The sequence below is a fragment of the Medicago sativa genome, chromosome 6 (genome assembly GCF_051527215.1).
Source record: "Medicago sativa cultivar Bolivia chromosome 6, Bolivia_mono, whole genome shotgun sequence".
Classification (NCBI taxonomy): domain Eukaryota; kingdom Viridiplantae; phylum Streptophyta; class Magnoliopsida; order Fabales; family Fabaceae; genus Medicago; species Medicago sativa.
The window spans coordinates 44,233,559-44,247,270 of NC_140754.1; the positions used below are offsets into that span (position 1 = coordinate 44,233,559).

The following is a 13,712-nucleotide window of genomic DNA, read 5'->3' on the forward strand; positions in this document are numbered from 1 at the left end:
CACTCTTGGTCAAACAATTAATGTTAACACCAAAAGTCAACATCCAATCCATACCAAAAATCACGTCCATATGCTTCAACAGAAGACACACAACATCCAACTCAAAAGTAACATTACCAAAACTAACAGGACACTTAGCACACACTAAGGAAGTAGTCACCGAACCACTAGCTGGGGTGTCGATAACCATCCCTCGAGACAACGGAGTCACAACCAAACCCAAACGCTCAACAAAACTAACCGCGTTAAAGGAATGAGTAGCACCAGTATCAATAATTGCAATCAAAGGAGTACTATTGATAAAACACATACCTCGGATGAGATTATCCGGATGCTCCACCTCTTTTGCATTCAATGCAAACATCTTCCCCGCCGCCTTCTTCGGCTTGGTACACTTAGTACTGATGTGCCCCTTCTCACCACAATTGTAGCAAGTAATCTCCTTCTCCACATAAGTACACCCAATTGCCTTGTGACCCGCTTTCCCACACTTGTAGCATCTATCACCATTCTTGCAATCACTAGCAAAATGACCCAATGTGCCACACTTGAAGCACTTAACCTCAACAACATTCAACTTAGAGCCTCTGCCACTTTCTTTCTTCTTTCCCTTATCCTTGTTATACAGTTTCCCAAATCCATGACTCTTTCCCTTCTTCTCATTCATCGCCTTATAATGGTTCACCTTGACCTTTCCAGCTTCATCAAACATGCGACACTTATGCACCAAAGTGTCAAAGTCTCGGATCTCCTGAATACACATGTACTGGTAGATGTCGGGCCTCAAACCGCTTTCAAACTTCACACACTTAGAAACCATAGCATCCTCCGCATTGATGTACGGACAAAACCTCGAAAGCTCTTCGAACTTAGCCGCATACTCAGCCACTGAACGGTTCTCTTGCTTCAAGTTCAAGAATTCCACTTCCTTCTTGGTCTTCAAATCCTCAGGAAAGTACTTCCCCAAAAACTCAGTCTTGAACCTAGCCCAAGTCACAGCTCCACCACCGGCCTCAAGCCTTCCCTTAGCATTGGTTCACCAATACTTAGCCTCCTCAGCAAGCATATGAGTAGCCAATCTGACCTTCTGATCCTCACTAGTCACCATAGCACAAAAGATCCTTTCCATGGCCTGCATCCATGTCTGAGCTCCATCCGGGTCATACCTACCCTTGAACGTCAGCGGACTGTTTCGCAAGAAACGATCAAGCCTCCGCTCCTTAGCCTCTCCCGGATCACGATGAGCAACTGCTGCCTACTCATTAGCCTGAGCCAACAGTTGTGCCATTGCAGTCAAAGCCTCTGCAATCGCTCCATCATCTCTACCACCAACCATCTCACTTCTACACCAAAACCAAACCAACAGATAAGAACAACAGCACAACAAACAAGTACCGAAGGTAATCCATTACCATTCGCATACTAACAGGAAAAATCAACGCATACTAGTCCGGACAAGACTGACCACGGCTCTGATACCAACTTGTAACGCCCTATTTCTATTAAAGCGATAAAACACGCGAATATAACAAATATTCAAGAAATAGACGCTACGTCTAACACAAACAATCAAAATCTAGCATACATGCATATATATATATATATATATATATATATATAATATCTCAACAGTCACAGCGGATATAATCATACATCTCCAAATCAAAACAATACATATGTCATGGCCAATCATCAACATCAACATAAAATCCTCCAAAGTCTCAACAATGAGTACATCTCGTCATAAATAAAATCCAACAAAATAAAGGGACATCGACTCGACCTAATCAGAGCCCTAAACTAAACTCCAAAATGATAGTGGAGGCTAACTCCAGCTATCCAAACACTCACCGCAAGCGGACTACTCTTGCACAGCGTCTACCCATCCATACAGACAGGTAGGCGGTCAAAACCACTGGAGGTTAGCATTACATCAATCATAATCAATAAATCACAATTTGATATAAATAATCCAATTTAAATCTCACATAGTTTGCATGAATAGTTAACATCAATAATTACATTCATACAACAAATTCAACATCACAACTAGCACTCATCAAACATGTTCATCACCAACAACAATGTTCACATACCACAACAATACACCATGTCAATATGCAATGCGCCTATACTCGACACATATATACGTGTGGTACCAAATCTCCTCAAGGTCGTCACCCATGATGCAACAAAAACATCATATGTAAGAGTCCATCTCCTCTTACAATTCACCTATGTAAGGTCCATCTCCTTTACATTTCAACATATGACTCAATATGATTATGATGCATGGACATACAAGTAAAGACCCAATAATGCAAAAACTCCAACCATTATATCACCAACAACAATGTAAAAGTCCATCTCCTTTTACATTAATCCACTCAACAACAATTGCATTATCAAGTATTCATGTCCACACAATCAATCAAATCATAATTCAACTAAGAGTCATCATCACATTATCATCAACATACATCTACATCAATTCACATTATACCTCCAAATTCCATATACTTCATAATTAAGTAAAATGGCACAACACATCATTTTATGTAAAATATCATATTCAACCTTCAACAATCATCCACATATCCTCAACCAATCATATAAAAACACTCATGAAAGATTTATAAGGAAATCGGTTTAAAAGAACCATTTTCAACAAGTTCGTCTCTCAAAATCACACCATTAGAAATAATTAAACAATTGAGCCAAATCAAAGTAAACAAGTTCCAATGCCTCAACTAAGCATACCTCTAGGCCACATATGAGTGCAGTAGAGGATACCTTGGCGTTTCACCGGCTAAAAAGACGAAATCATGAAAAACTCAAAGTTCGTCTCACTATATCACTTTTCACAAAAATTCTCATTTTCGGAGCAAAACAAGTTCACACTTGATGAAACCAATCACAACCATTTTTAGAAATCTTATAAATATTATACAACATTGATCCTACTTCAATTTCCGGAGGAAAACGAGTTTCTGGAAAATCGGTGTTCTTGGACCATTTTTCAGAAGTTAAGAGAATTTCACAAATCCAAGTCCAATTTGATTCAAATGAAGTTCCGGTAGGTTTAATTGTATAAACAGAGGTTAAACAAGTCAAAAGAAACGTTTTAGAAAGACCGGATTGGTCCCCAAGTGCACGAAGCAAAGAAATAAAAATGGCTGAACTGGGTGTTGCACGCTTAAGCGTCCTCTGCACACTTAAGCGTCCAACTTCCAGAAACTCCAGGAAGTACCGCTTTTGGTACGCTATTGGCACGCTAGTGGGTCGCTTAAGCGTCCTAAGCACTCTTAAGCGTCCTACACCAGAACTTCAAAACTCAATTTCGGGTTCCAACCCATTTTCACCCAAAATCCCCATTTTGATCCTCCCAAACCCCAAAATTTAACCCAAAACGTGTTTATAGGTCATATACACTATAAAACACTTAAACATCAACAAGTTTTGAGATTACAACATCAATTCATCAATAATTCACCAATTCACCAAACATTCTCAACTTTCAACAACAACAACAAACTCATCACCAATTCACCATTTCAATGACACCCAATGCATCAATTCATTAATAACACATGTTTAAACAACAACAACAACATTTGAACATGAATTTATCATCACTCTAACAACTACAACATTATTCATCATCAACTTCATTCAAAACTCATCATGTTCATATATACCCATTTTAACATACAAATTCAACAACAACAACACAATTAACATTCAATTCATGCATATAATCATATCATCATAACTAAGCACGAATTTTTACAACAAAATCCAATTAACAACTTAAGCAAAGAATTAGGGATTAACTACAACTATTGATTATGCTTGAATTCTAACCCCCTTACCTTAATTCTTCACAATCAACACCAAGGCTTCACTTTAGCTCCAATCCTAGCTCCAATCCTTGAAGCTTGACCTCCCTCTAGCCTTCTCTAGACCTTCTCTTCAAACCCTTGTCTTCTCTCTTTCTCTATCTCTATCTCTTCTCAAATGAAAATGTTGGTAAAACCCTATTTCTCTACTAACAAGAGTTTATATAGGTTCACCTATTTGGGCTTAACTCACAATGCCTTAATGGGCCTAACCCATTTCTATTCTAACCCAAAATGTTACTACGCACTTAACGGTAAGAATGTAATACTAATGGTCACTTACCGGTAAATAAATAATTACTATACTCCCTCTAGCACTTAGTAAAATAACCACTCTCACTAAGCACTAAAAATAATCCTCTGCAAAATTACAAAATTACCCTTACTCTCAAAATGACCAAAATACCCCTAAGTCCAAAATGACTAAAATACCCTTCTAACACCGAATTCTATAAATCCCAACCAAAAATACACACAGAGGCAATTAATCACATAAGAGCACATATAACACACATAAATAAATAATAGAATAAATCTAGCGAAAAATCGGGCTGTTACAGAAGGTACTATTTATTCCCTTAGATAGACGACCATTTCGATTGAACTCCGACACAAACCTCATAATATCATACTTCAATTCTGGCCAAAAATCTTTTATGAAGCCTAAATGAACACCATCCGGTCCAGGACTTTTGAAACTATCACAGTCCCACACCGCTGCCTTCACTTCCTCCTCATTAAACGGACAAATCAAATTAACACTATCGGCCACAGATAATCTATGAAAATGTAAGTTATCCACGCGAGGTCTGTTTACATCTTGTGCTAGGAAATGGTTCATAAAATGATTGAAAACTGCCTCCCGCACATTAGACACACCCTTCACGTGATTATTGACAACTAGGATAGATGAAATGGCATTTTTACGTCGTCTACCTGACATAATAGCATGGAAGTACTTCGAATTTGCATCCCTTTCGCGAAGCCATATAAGCCTCGACTGCTGCCACAAAATACCTACATTGACCCTGGATAACGAATGAAGCTCGATTGACATAGAATGCATCTCTTCCACTTCCTCTTCTGATAAAACATTGTCATCCCCCTAGACTCCAACACATCAATCTGCGATTTTATTGCTTGAATCCTACCAAGTAAATTTTTAGTATGTGTCAAATGCCACTCTTTAAGAGCTATTTTTATCAACTTCAATTTTTCCTTCACAACAAAGCCCCCCCCAACCATCCACCTGGAAAGATTCCCACTTCGAACGAACAAACTGATGATATCCTGGAATATCCAACCAGCATTTCAACATCCGCAACGGTCTCGGTCCCCAATTTTCCTCATCAACAGACATACTCACAGGGAAATGATCAGACAAACCACGAAGCGATGCAACTTGCAAACAATTCGGTCATCGAGAGCACCACTGTTCTGACAATAAAAAACGATCGAGACAGATCATAGAATTACTATCACCTTTATACCAAGTAAATTTGCGACCATGTAGAGGAAGATCAACTAACTCGTTGTTATCAATAAAATCATTAAAGGGATGACAATCCAAAGAGTAGACTGCCACCCCCTAGATCTTCTTTCCTCCATATTCCTCACTGCATTAAAATCACCACATAAACATATACATTTCCCCACCAATTGCTGAAGATACACAGACAAAGAATTCTATAATAACTGTTTTGCTCCGTTATCACAAGGCGCATAAACATTCAGCAAGTAAAACTCATCATTAATTTGTAAAAAACGGCCGTGTATAATTAAGACATGATCCATACTAACTGACGACCAGACCTCCACCAAGGATGGATCCCTCAAAATTAAAAAACCACCTGACGCACCCATTGACGGACGAAAAGAGTAAGACTGTAAAGGAGAGCCCCAAAGAGTCGCACAAACATTATCATCAACAACTTGTAATTTTGTCTCTTGAAGGCAAACAATAGACATTTTTTTTTTCTTCAGAAATTAGCTTACGGACTTCCAGCCTTTTGTCCACGCCTCCCAACCCCTAACATTCCAAAAAATGATCTTCATTACCACCCACAACACCCCAACACCTGCCCCCCCCCCCCCCCCCCCCCTCACACATACACACCACCTAACTCACTTCCACCCCTCCCCAACATCCACACCTCTATCAGAATTTCCTTTCTTTTTTCTTGACAACACCCTAAATTTGTTGGCTTTATCATCATAAAATTTAACTCCCTATGCATTTCCAAAGTTGCACACATCCTCTCTAAGAATGTTTTCATTGCCATGCGAAGCCACATAATTCTTCCAATCATTGTTAACGGAAACAGACGAAGAAGAATCTAATACCTGTGTACCTTTGGTAATTACATCAGCCAGCTCATCTGAACGCTTGCTTCCTTTTCATTTCAATGTCTTTCTTGATAAAAATTTTAGAACTTGTTTTCTATCTTGACTAGGAAGGCGAGCAATTTTCTTCAGGTTGTGAGCTAAATGTTGAATTTTAGCCCGTGATTTAATTTTATTTGAAGTTCTAACCACCGTCCCTCCTTTAGAAGATTTAGCACCATCACCGGAATTTGTACTAATTTTATTTTGCGAAAGTTAGTTAGGTCTTTGAATTTATTTTTTTTTGAGAGGAATAAACTTATAGCATTTCATTACTCAATATGTGTTCAATACATTCTGGTGTGTTAACCAGTAACTGGAAACTAGCTGATAATGTGGCCGCCTTAGCTAACTCATGGGCAACCTCATTTGCTTGTCTCCGCACAAACCCCACACTGGAGTTTTCATAAAAGGGCCTAAACAAAGATTTACAATTTTGAATAATGCTTCCAAACTCTGTTACATCATGCCTAAAGGATAAAAAACTATCAACTACTTTCTTCGCATCTAACTCAAAGTCAACAGGACCTAAGTTAAGCTCATGAACCCATTCTAGAGCCGATAATAATCCAAGAGCTTCTCCAACATGAACTTCACAAAGTGGGCTATACCATTCAGTTTTACCTAAGACAAAAGAGCCTGTTTCATCTCGAATACACATACCTACTCCCACCCTGTTTAAATGCTTAGAGAAAGAAGCATCAATGTTGCATTTGTAGCGACCTTCCATCAGTTTTTTCCATCTAACCAACTCAGATGGTTTATGTACATTGGGTGACGGCTGATGAAAGTACATAGCAGATTTCCAATCATGAAGCAACGACTTTGCACGTTCGAAAACAAAAAATTGAGCATCATTCACATCATTCCAAATCTTATTATTCCTTTGTTTCCAAATACTCCACAAAATACAACAGAACAAAGCCGCTTCATCAGCACATAAAACCTGCAGCAAATTAAATATGATCCCAGCACAATTTTGCCCATGATTAATCACATTACTCATCCTTGTATAACCATCACACATACTCCAAATATTACTACTGCTAGGACACCGAAAAAATAAGTGAAAACTGTCCTCCTCAACATAGTTACATAGAACACAATGAGAAGGGCAATTAACTCCTTTATCCTTAATCCTCATACGCGTAGGCAGACATTTTCTGCAAACTTGCCAGATGAAATTTTTCACTTTTGGAGGAATTTTAAGTTTCCAGAGCAAGTCCCAACTACCTTGCACTTTGAAATGATTGATATGAAATAATTCTTGCATACAGAGGCGATATGCATTACGAACAAAGTACTCACCATTCATTTCTTTAGTCCACACCAACCGATCTTGTTGAACTGAAAGATATAACGGCGTGTTACTGATATGGTCCACAACCTGTTGGTCAAAAATAGATTGCAATAACTGAATATTCCACTCTTTTACATCAGGAAGAATGCAATCAGAAACTCGCAGTTCGGCCAAAGGTGAATTATCAATGTTTTGTGCAGCAAGATAAATGTTATCAGAAATCCAATTACTGTTCCAAACCGAGATAGAGGAACCATCACCTATCTTCCACCTACTTCCAGCCTTCAGAATAAACTTAGAATTGCAGATACTTCTCCAAACAAAACACAATGAAAGTGAAAGTTTTTGCTCTTAAAAATATACAAGATATTTTCATCATCTCCTTTAAAAAAAAAGATATCTTCATCTTCTATAACTTCTTTGTTTCATTTTTTATCCACGATGGACATAATTTTTAATATAATAATATGAACATACAAAAGTTGGACATAATTGACGGACATAATTTGTCCTTTCAAAAAAAGATAGACAAAATTTGAACATATCTTAAACATAAAAGAAAATAGCATTGACACCTTTTAATTACCGTTCAAAATGCAATGTAAAAAAGAATTAAAAACACAATGACCCTTTTAATTACAGTTCTTTCTTCAGGGCTTAGACTATTCCAGGATTGACCAATATTTTCCGGGAGCGAGATTTGCTGCACTAGAGCACTCAGTTTTACACTGTAAAAGATCTCGGCAGTTGATTTAAGATTTGACGATTCGAAGTACACGGTCAGTTTCACACAGTTAACTGATCTTCTCAGCCATCAATTTAGACGAGACGACCAAGACACACTAATGGTTACTTGTTTGTATTTCATTTTTCCTGTTTGACCAATATCAAAATTGTTTTACTATATAGATCAATGGGCTTTTGCATATAATTTAGAAGATCAATGTGCTTGATATATCTGTTGTATATTTGAAGGTATTATTAATTTATTTGGAAATTAATTTTATGGACATGCTATTTTACCAGGATTTGTGGAACTTCCTTGTGACATGCTCTACCAATTTTTTAGGTGATATTAAGTACATTTTAATTATGTTCAACGTGCTTTAAAATGGGTTAAATAAATTTGACTTTGTATTAGCAACCAGGTGTGTAGTTACCCGTAAAATTATATAGTTTGGGGACACACACCATACCGGTATGTAGAAGAGCCTTGATGACAAATCTGTAGATGATTCTTTCAAAAAAAAAAAAAAAAGGTTTAAAAATGGATATGATTTGCTTAATCAAAATATCCAACCATGTACACCCTATGAGGCGCGGTGATGATGTCTTCAAATTTATAGATCAGACAATAGGTTGAAGAGTCTTAATATTATTGGTAGGTGTTTTTTTAGTTTTTGTTTGGAAATATCATTGTGCTGTTGTGGTTTATATATTCTACAAACATTCATAATGCTTCCATGGTGAGATTCTTCTCTTATGCTTATTGTTTGAGAAAAAGGTCAATCTAAGCCTTCCTTTCAAACCCTAAAATTAGGGCATTTTACACTGATAAAGATAAGGGTGAAAAGATGTTGCGTGGCGAGGTGGTTTTGCGTCTGTGTGAAGTTACACTAGTGGTGCTTCGCACATATGTTTATTTTGACGCAGCCCTTGAGACCCTATCTGCTATTATGTCCGAGAAAATACAAATTCAAGCCTTGTTTTGTTCAGCCCCGTCTCAAATTGTGTCTGGGTTTGGGCCCCCTTTCCTTTTATTTAGGATGAGAAATGATAGAGATTTTTAATTTTTATCCATTTATTTAAATAGTGAAATAGAGATTTTTAATTTTTATCCTTCTTGTATTGAACATTGGTTGATTAATGATAATAGTTAACTTTGTTTTGGTCAAAAAAAAAAAAAATAGTGAAATAGAGGGTTTAGAACTCTTCTATTTCAAATAGGTAGTAGCTTATTTCTCCTCTTACTTTTAAGTAGCTTATGAGGTACTTTTAAGGTGTTTTGTGTGTTTTATATATTACATCATCTCCATTGAATTCTCTATTTTAGCACTTGTTAAACCTCTTATGTGACTTGCACATTTCTTTGGTGATACAAGGTGGCTACGACGCTGCTTTCATCTTTTAGACCGGACACTTGGATGAAGAGCTAGTACTGGCAAGCTGTTACCGATTCTAATTGAAAATACCATTGTGGTTCATTCTACATATAATGATAACACATGCATGGTAAGACCCTTCTCTTTTGAGTTAAGTTAAGACTGGTTGCTAAAGAGTTTACTCAAACATATGACATAGACTTTTGCTCTTGTTGTAAAGTTGAACACTGTCATTGATAGGAAAAATTGCCACATAGTATTTCTTCACTCCTTCAAGAATCATGCCTAAGCTTTCTAAATTGTTGTCATTGATAGGAAAAATTGCCACATAGTAGTTTGTTTTTCTTCGATTCATATGCTCGTGTTTTGTTATTGCAAACCCAAAGTTATATCACTTAGCTTTGTTATATCATCTTGTTCTTATTCCCTTATATTGATTTGAACTAAATCAGAGTCCATCTACTTTGTTATTCCTTTACGAAGAACCAACACTCTGTATGATTGCTTTGGGTTTGCAACAACATGCAATATGGAAGGTATGTTACTCTCATGTGTTTTAAATATATACATATACTTTTTTTTACACAAGTTGGTAATTATGTTAGAGTATGCAGCCATAAAGTACACAAGTCTTTGATAAGTGTGTGTCCATAAAGAAAATTCATAGGTTAATATATGCAGAAGGAAGAAGAAACAAGGCTTAGGTTTGTGAATTTGCAACTTAATTAATGATATAATTTTTATAGTGCAGGAAATGCTATATCTATTAGCTGCAGCATGTTAAATAGATTGTGTCACAGATCTTCTGCATGAAGCCGGTAGATCACATTGTCCTACAAAGTTATGTGATAGATATCAATTTTTTGTTGTTATGGCATTCTTGTCTTGGTTTATTTCAACGGCTTGATATCTTTTTAATGTTTGGTTTTTAGTTTTACCTTCTTTGTAAAAAAATTATCTTGCTCCTTATTGATAAATATGAAATATGAATGAAAATGCTGCACATGACAAATAGGTATGATATACTACTTGAAGAACTGAATGTATGATAGGAAAAAAATATAAATTTTTAAGTTTAGGGGGCATTTTGCACATAAGTGCAAAATTTCAGGGGGGTATTTGATCATAACCGTAAACAGTTAACAGCAAAATTGACGGAGGGGGTAAATTGATTAACGTTATGCAATTTCAGGGGGTAATTGAAATTTTGTTAATTTCAGGGGGGTAATTGACGAAACTTACAATTTCAGGGGGGAAATTGCCTATTTACTCTTAATTTTATACTATAAATTATAAAATCAATAGAAAAATATTTAAATTTAAATATCATTGACAATTGAATTATAAAGAAATGAATGAGTTTTTCTTAAATGGTGGATCAAAATTAATATATATCATAAATTTTTATGTTAAATAGATTAAAATGTAGTGCATATTTAATTATTAAGGGAGCGGGTTGTAATTCAAGAATCATATAAGGGAGGGGAGTATAAATTTTACTTTTGTATCAAGGGAGGGGGGTGAATATTTTAACATAAGAGGGGAGGGGAGTGTAATTCAAGCATCTTTGAGTGGAGGGGAGTGTAATTTACTCTTTTTATATTGACTTAATATAATTAAATAGATATGCACAATATTTAGAAAATTGACAATTGTTTTTTTTTTTTGGTAGTGTGAAAATTGACAATTGTTTGTTATGAGAGAAAGATAGAGTGCGCAAAAAAATAGGAATCCGTTGGAGAAAAATATATTAACTAACAATTGTTTGTTACGAGAGAAACATAACATATTAAATTTATGTGAAAGATAAAATGTTTAAGAAAAATAAAAATTTTATTGCTAGAGTGCGCAAAAAAATAGGAATCCGTTGGAGAAAAATATATTAACTAACAATTGTTTGTTACGAGAGAAACATAACATATTAAATTTATGTGAAAAATAAAATTTTTATTGCTGACAGTTAAACAAAGGGAAAGAGTAGCACCAACACACGTTGGCTCAGTTGGTAAGGAACGGATCACTTCCTTGCAGAAGGTTGTGTGTTCGATTCCCTCTGCCGATGTGAGGGTATTGTTGGTGGGTGATCTGTAAGTACCTCTATAAGTGCCCTTTGGGCCCGGAGGCGTGCCCTGACCCTGGTGGTGACCGGAGCCAAACCCACCTAAACTTTTGTACACCAAAAAAAAAGGGAAAGAGTAGTAGTTTATAAATAATATCAATAACTTTTGTCAAAAATAAATAAATAATATCAATAACTTTTTTTTTTTAGGAGAAATAATATCAATAACTATTGAGTATCGATGCCCTAAAAAAATAAGAATAACTATTGGGCAAAGACTGAAATACGATAGCCAAGTGGTAAACGAATGGTTCTGGAAGTCCCGTTACCAGAACCCAAAACCTCTAGCGACGCCAACTTAATCCTCGTCCCTAGCCACTCAAGATGGTTCTCATGGGATTCCATTCACGAATGTGAAATCCGTAACATTCCAACTTAATACTACAGAAACTCTATCGTCAAGTTTTTCAGATTCAATCCCAACAGAAAAATCACATTCACCGATGTTCGCAAAATCCTAGTCGGTGACGTTGGTTCCATTCGAAGAGTCTTTGATTTTCTTGAAGCTTGGGGTTTAATCAATTTTCATCATCCTTCTTCTTCGCTTGGTAAACTCGATGCAGCGTCAAATTCTACGGAATCTCCTTCTCTGGTGCCTGCCAATGAAGCTAAGAGAATCTGCAGTGGCTGCATGGCTTGCTTTGCCTGTGATAAGAACAATATGACGTTGTGTGCAAGGTGTTTTATTCGTGGAAACTATCAAATTGGTATGGAGATAAGTGAGGAGACAAAAAATGAATGGACTGAGGAGGAAACACTGAATCTTCTTGAAGCTATTACAAATTTCGGGGATGATTGGAAGAGAGTTGCTCATCAAGTTGTTGGTAGGACCGACAAGGAATGTGTTGCTCGTTTTCTAGAGCTTCCTTTTGGCGATGAGTTGAAGCCTCCCGTTGCTTCTGAATGTGAATCCGAAACTGTTGCGTCGGGTAAATCTAGCAAGAGAATGTGTCTCACACCTCTTACGGATGCTAGCAATCCTATCATGGTTCAGGCTGCTTTCCTTTCTGCTTTGGCAGGGACGGAGGTTGCACAAGCTGCAGCTCAAGCTGCTCTGACAAATTTGTGCAAATGTTTACAAATCAACTAGAATTAATTACCGGTCATTTCCAAGGAATACATTGCAGCAAGATGCTTCTGTTGCATGCGATGGTGGTAATGCTTCAGATTCTATCCAAGGATCTCTATTACGTGCAAATTTACAGCTTGCGAAGGAAGAATCAGACGTGGAAAAAGCTATTTCTGAGGTTATAGAAGTTCAGATGAAAATAATCCCAGGACAAGCTTATCAATTTTGAGGATTTAGACATGCTGATGGAAAAAGAACGCCAGCAGTTGGAGCAAACGAAGAGTTTGTTTTTCCTTGATCAGCTTACCAACGACCGGAGAAGGCAATCATGTAAAAAGTAATTGATGACTGCCGAGTCTTAGTTAGCTATTGATCTGAGGTTTTGCTGAGTGTATTCAATATTCCTTTTTAATAGTGTGCACTCTGTTTGCTTTTCTTGCGAAATCACTATAGAAACCGTATGAAAGTTTCAAATATATTTTGTTTACGCCACATTTATCTACCCTCCCACCCCAAGGGTAATGAAATAAGGAAAAACTTCTAGTTGCAAATATAAATTTCAACTTATGTTTTATGTGCTTAATATATGTTCTTCAAAGCTTTATCAGCAACACTTGGTCATTATAAATTACACTAACATTCATATAAAAACACTCATTTAATTGAACTAAGAAAATGCACAAGAAAATTCAAGTCTAACATATGGTGATCCATAAACAAAGATTGTTTTGAGAATATCAAATTACCTGTTATTGTGAATGTTGAGAATGCAAAGAGTTGATTTAGCAGCTACCAAGGTGTTTGTTCTTCAACTGTACCGTCTTCTTCAGGTTCGGGTGAG

At 36.5% G+C, this 13,712-nt stretch overlaps 1 pseudogene; it reads left to right on the forward strand.

Moving 5' to 3' along the window:
* Nucleotides 1-12,049: 12,049 nt before the first annotated feature.
* Nucleotides 12,050-13,375, forward strand: LOC146915379 (SWI/SNF complex subunit SWI3B pseudogene; annotated as a pseudogene).
* Nucleotides 13,376-13,712: the final 337 nt, after the last annotated feature.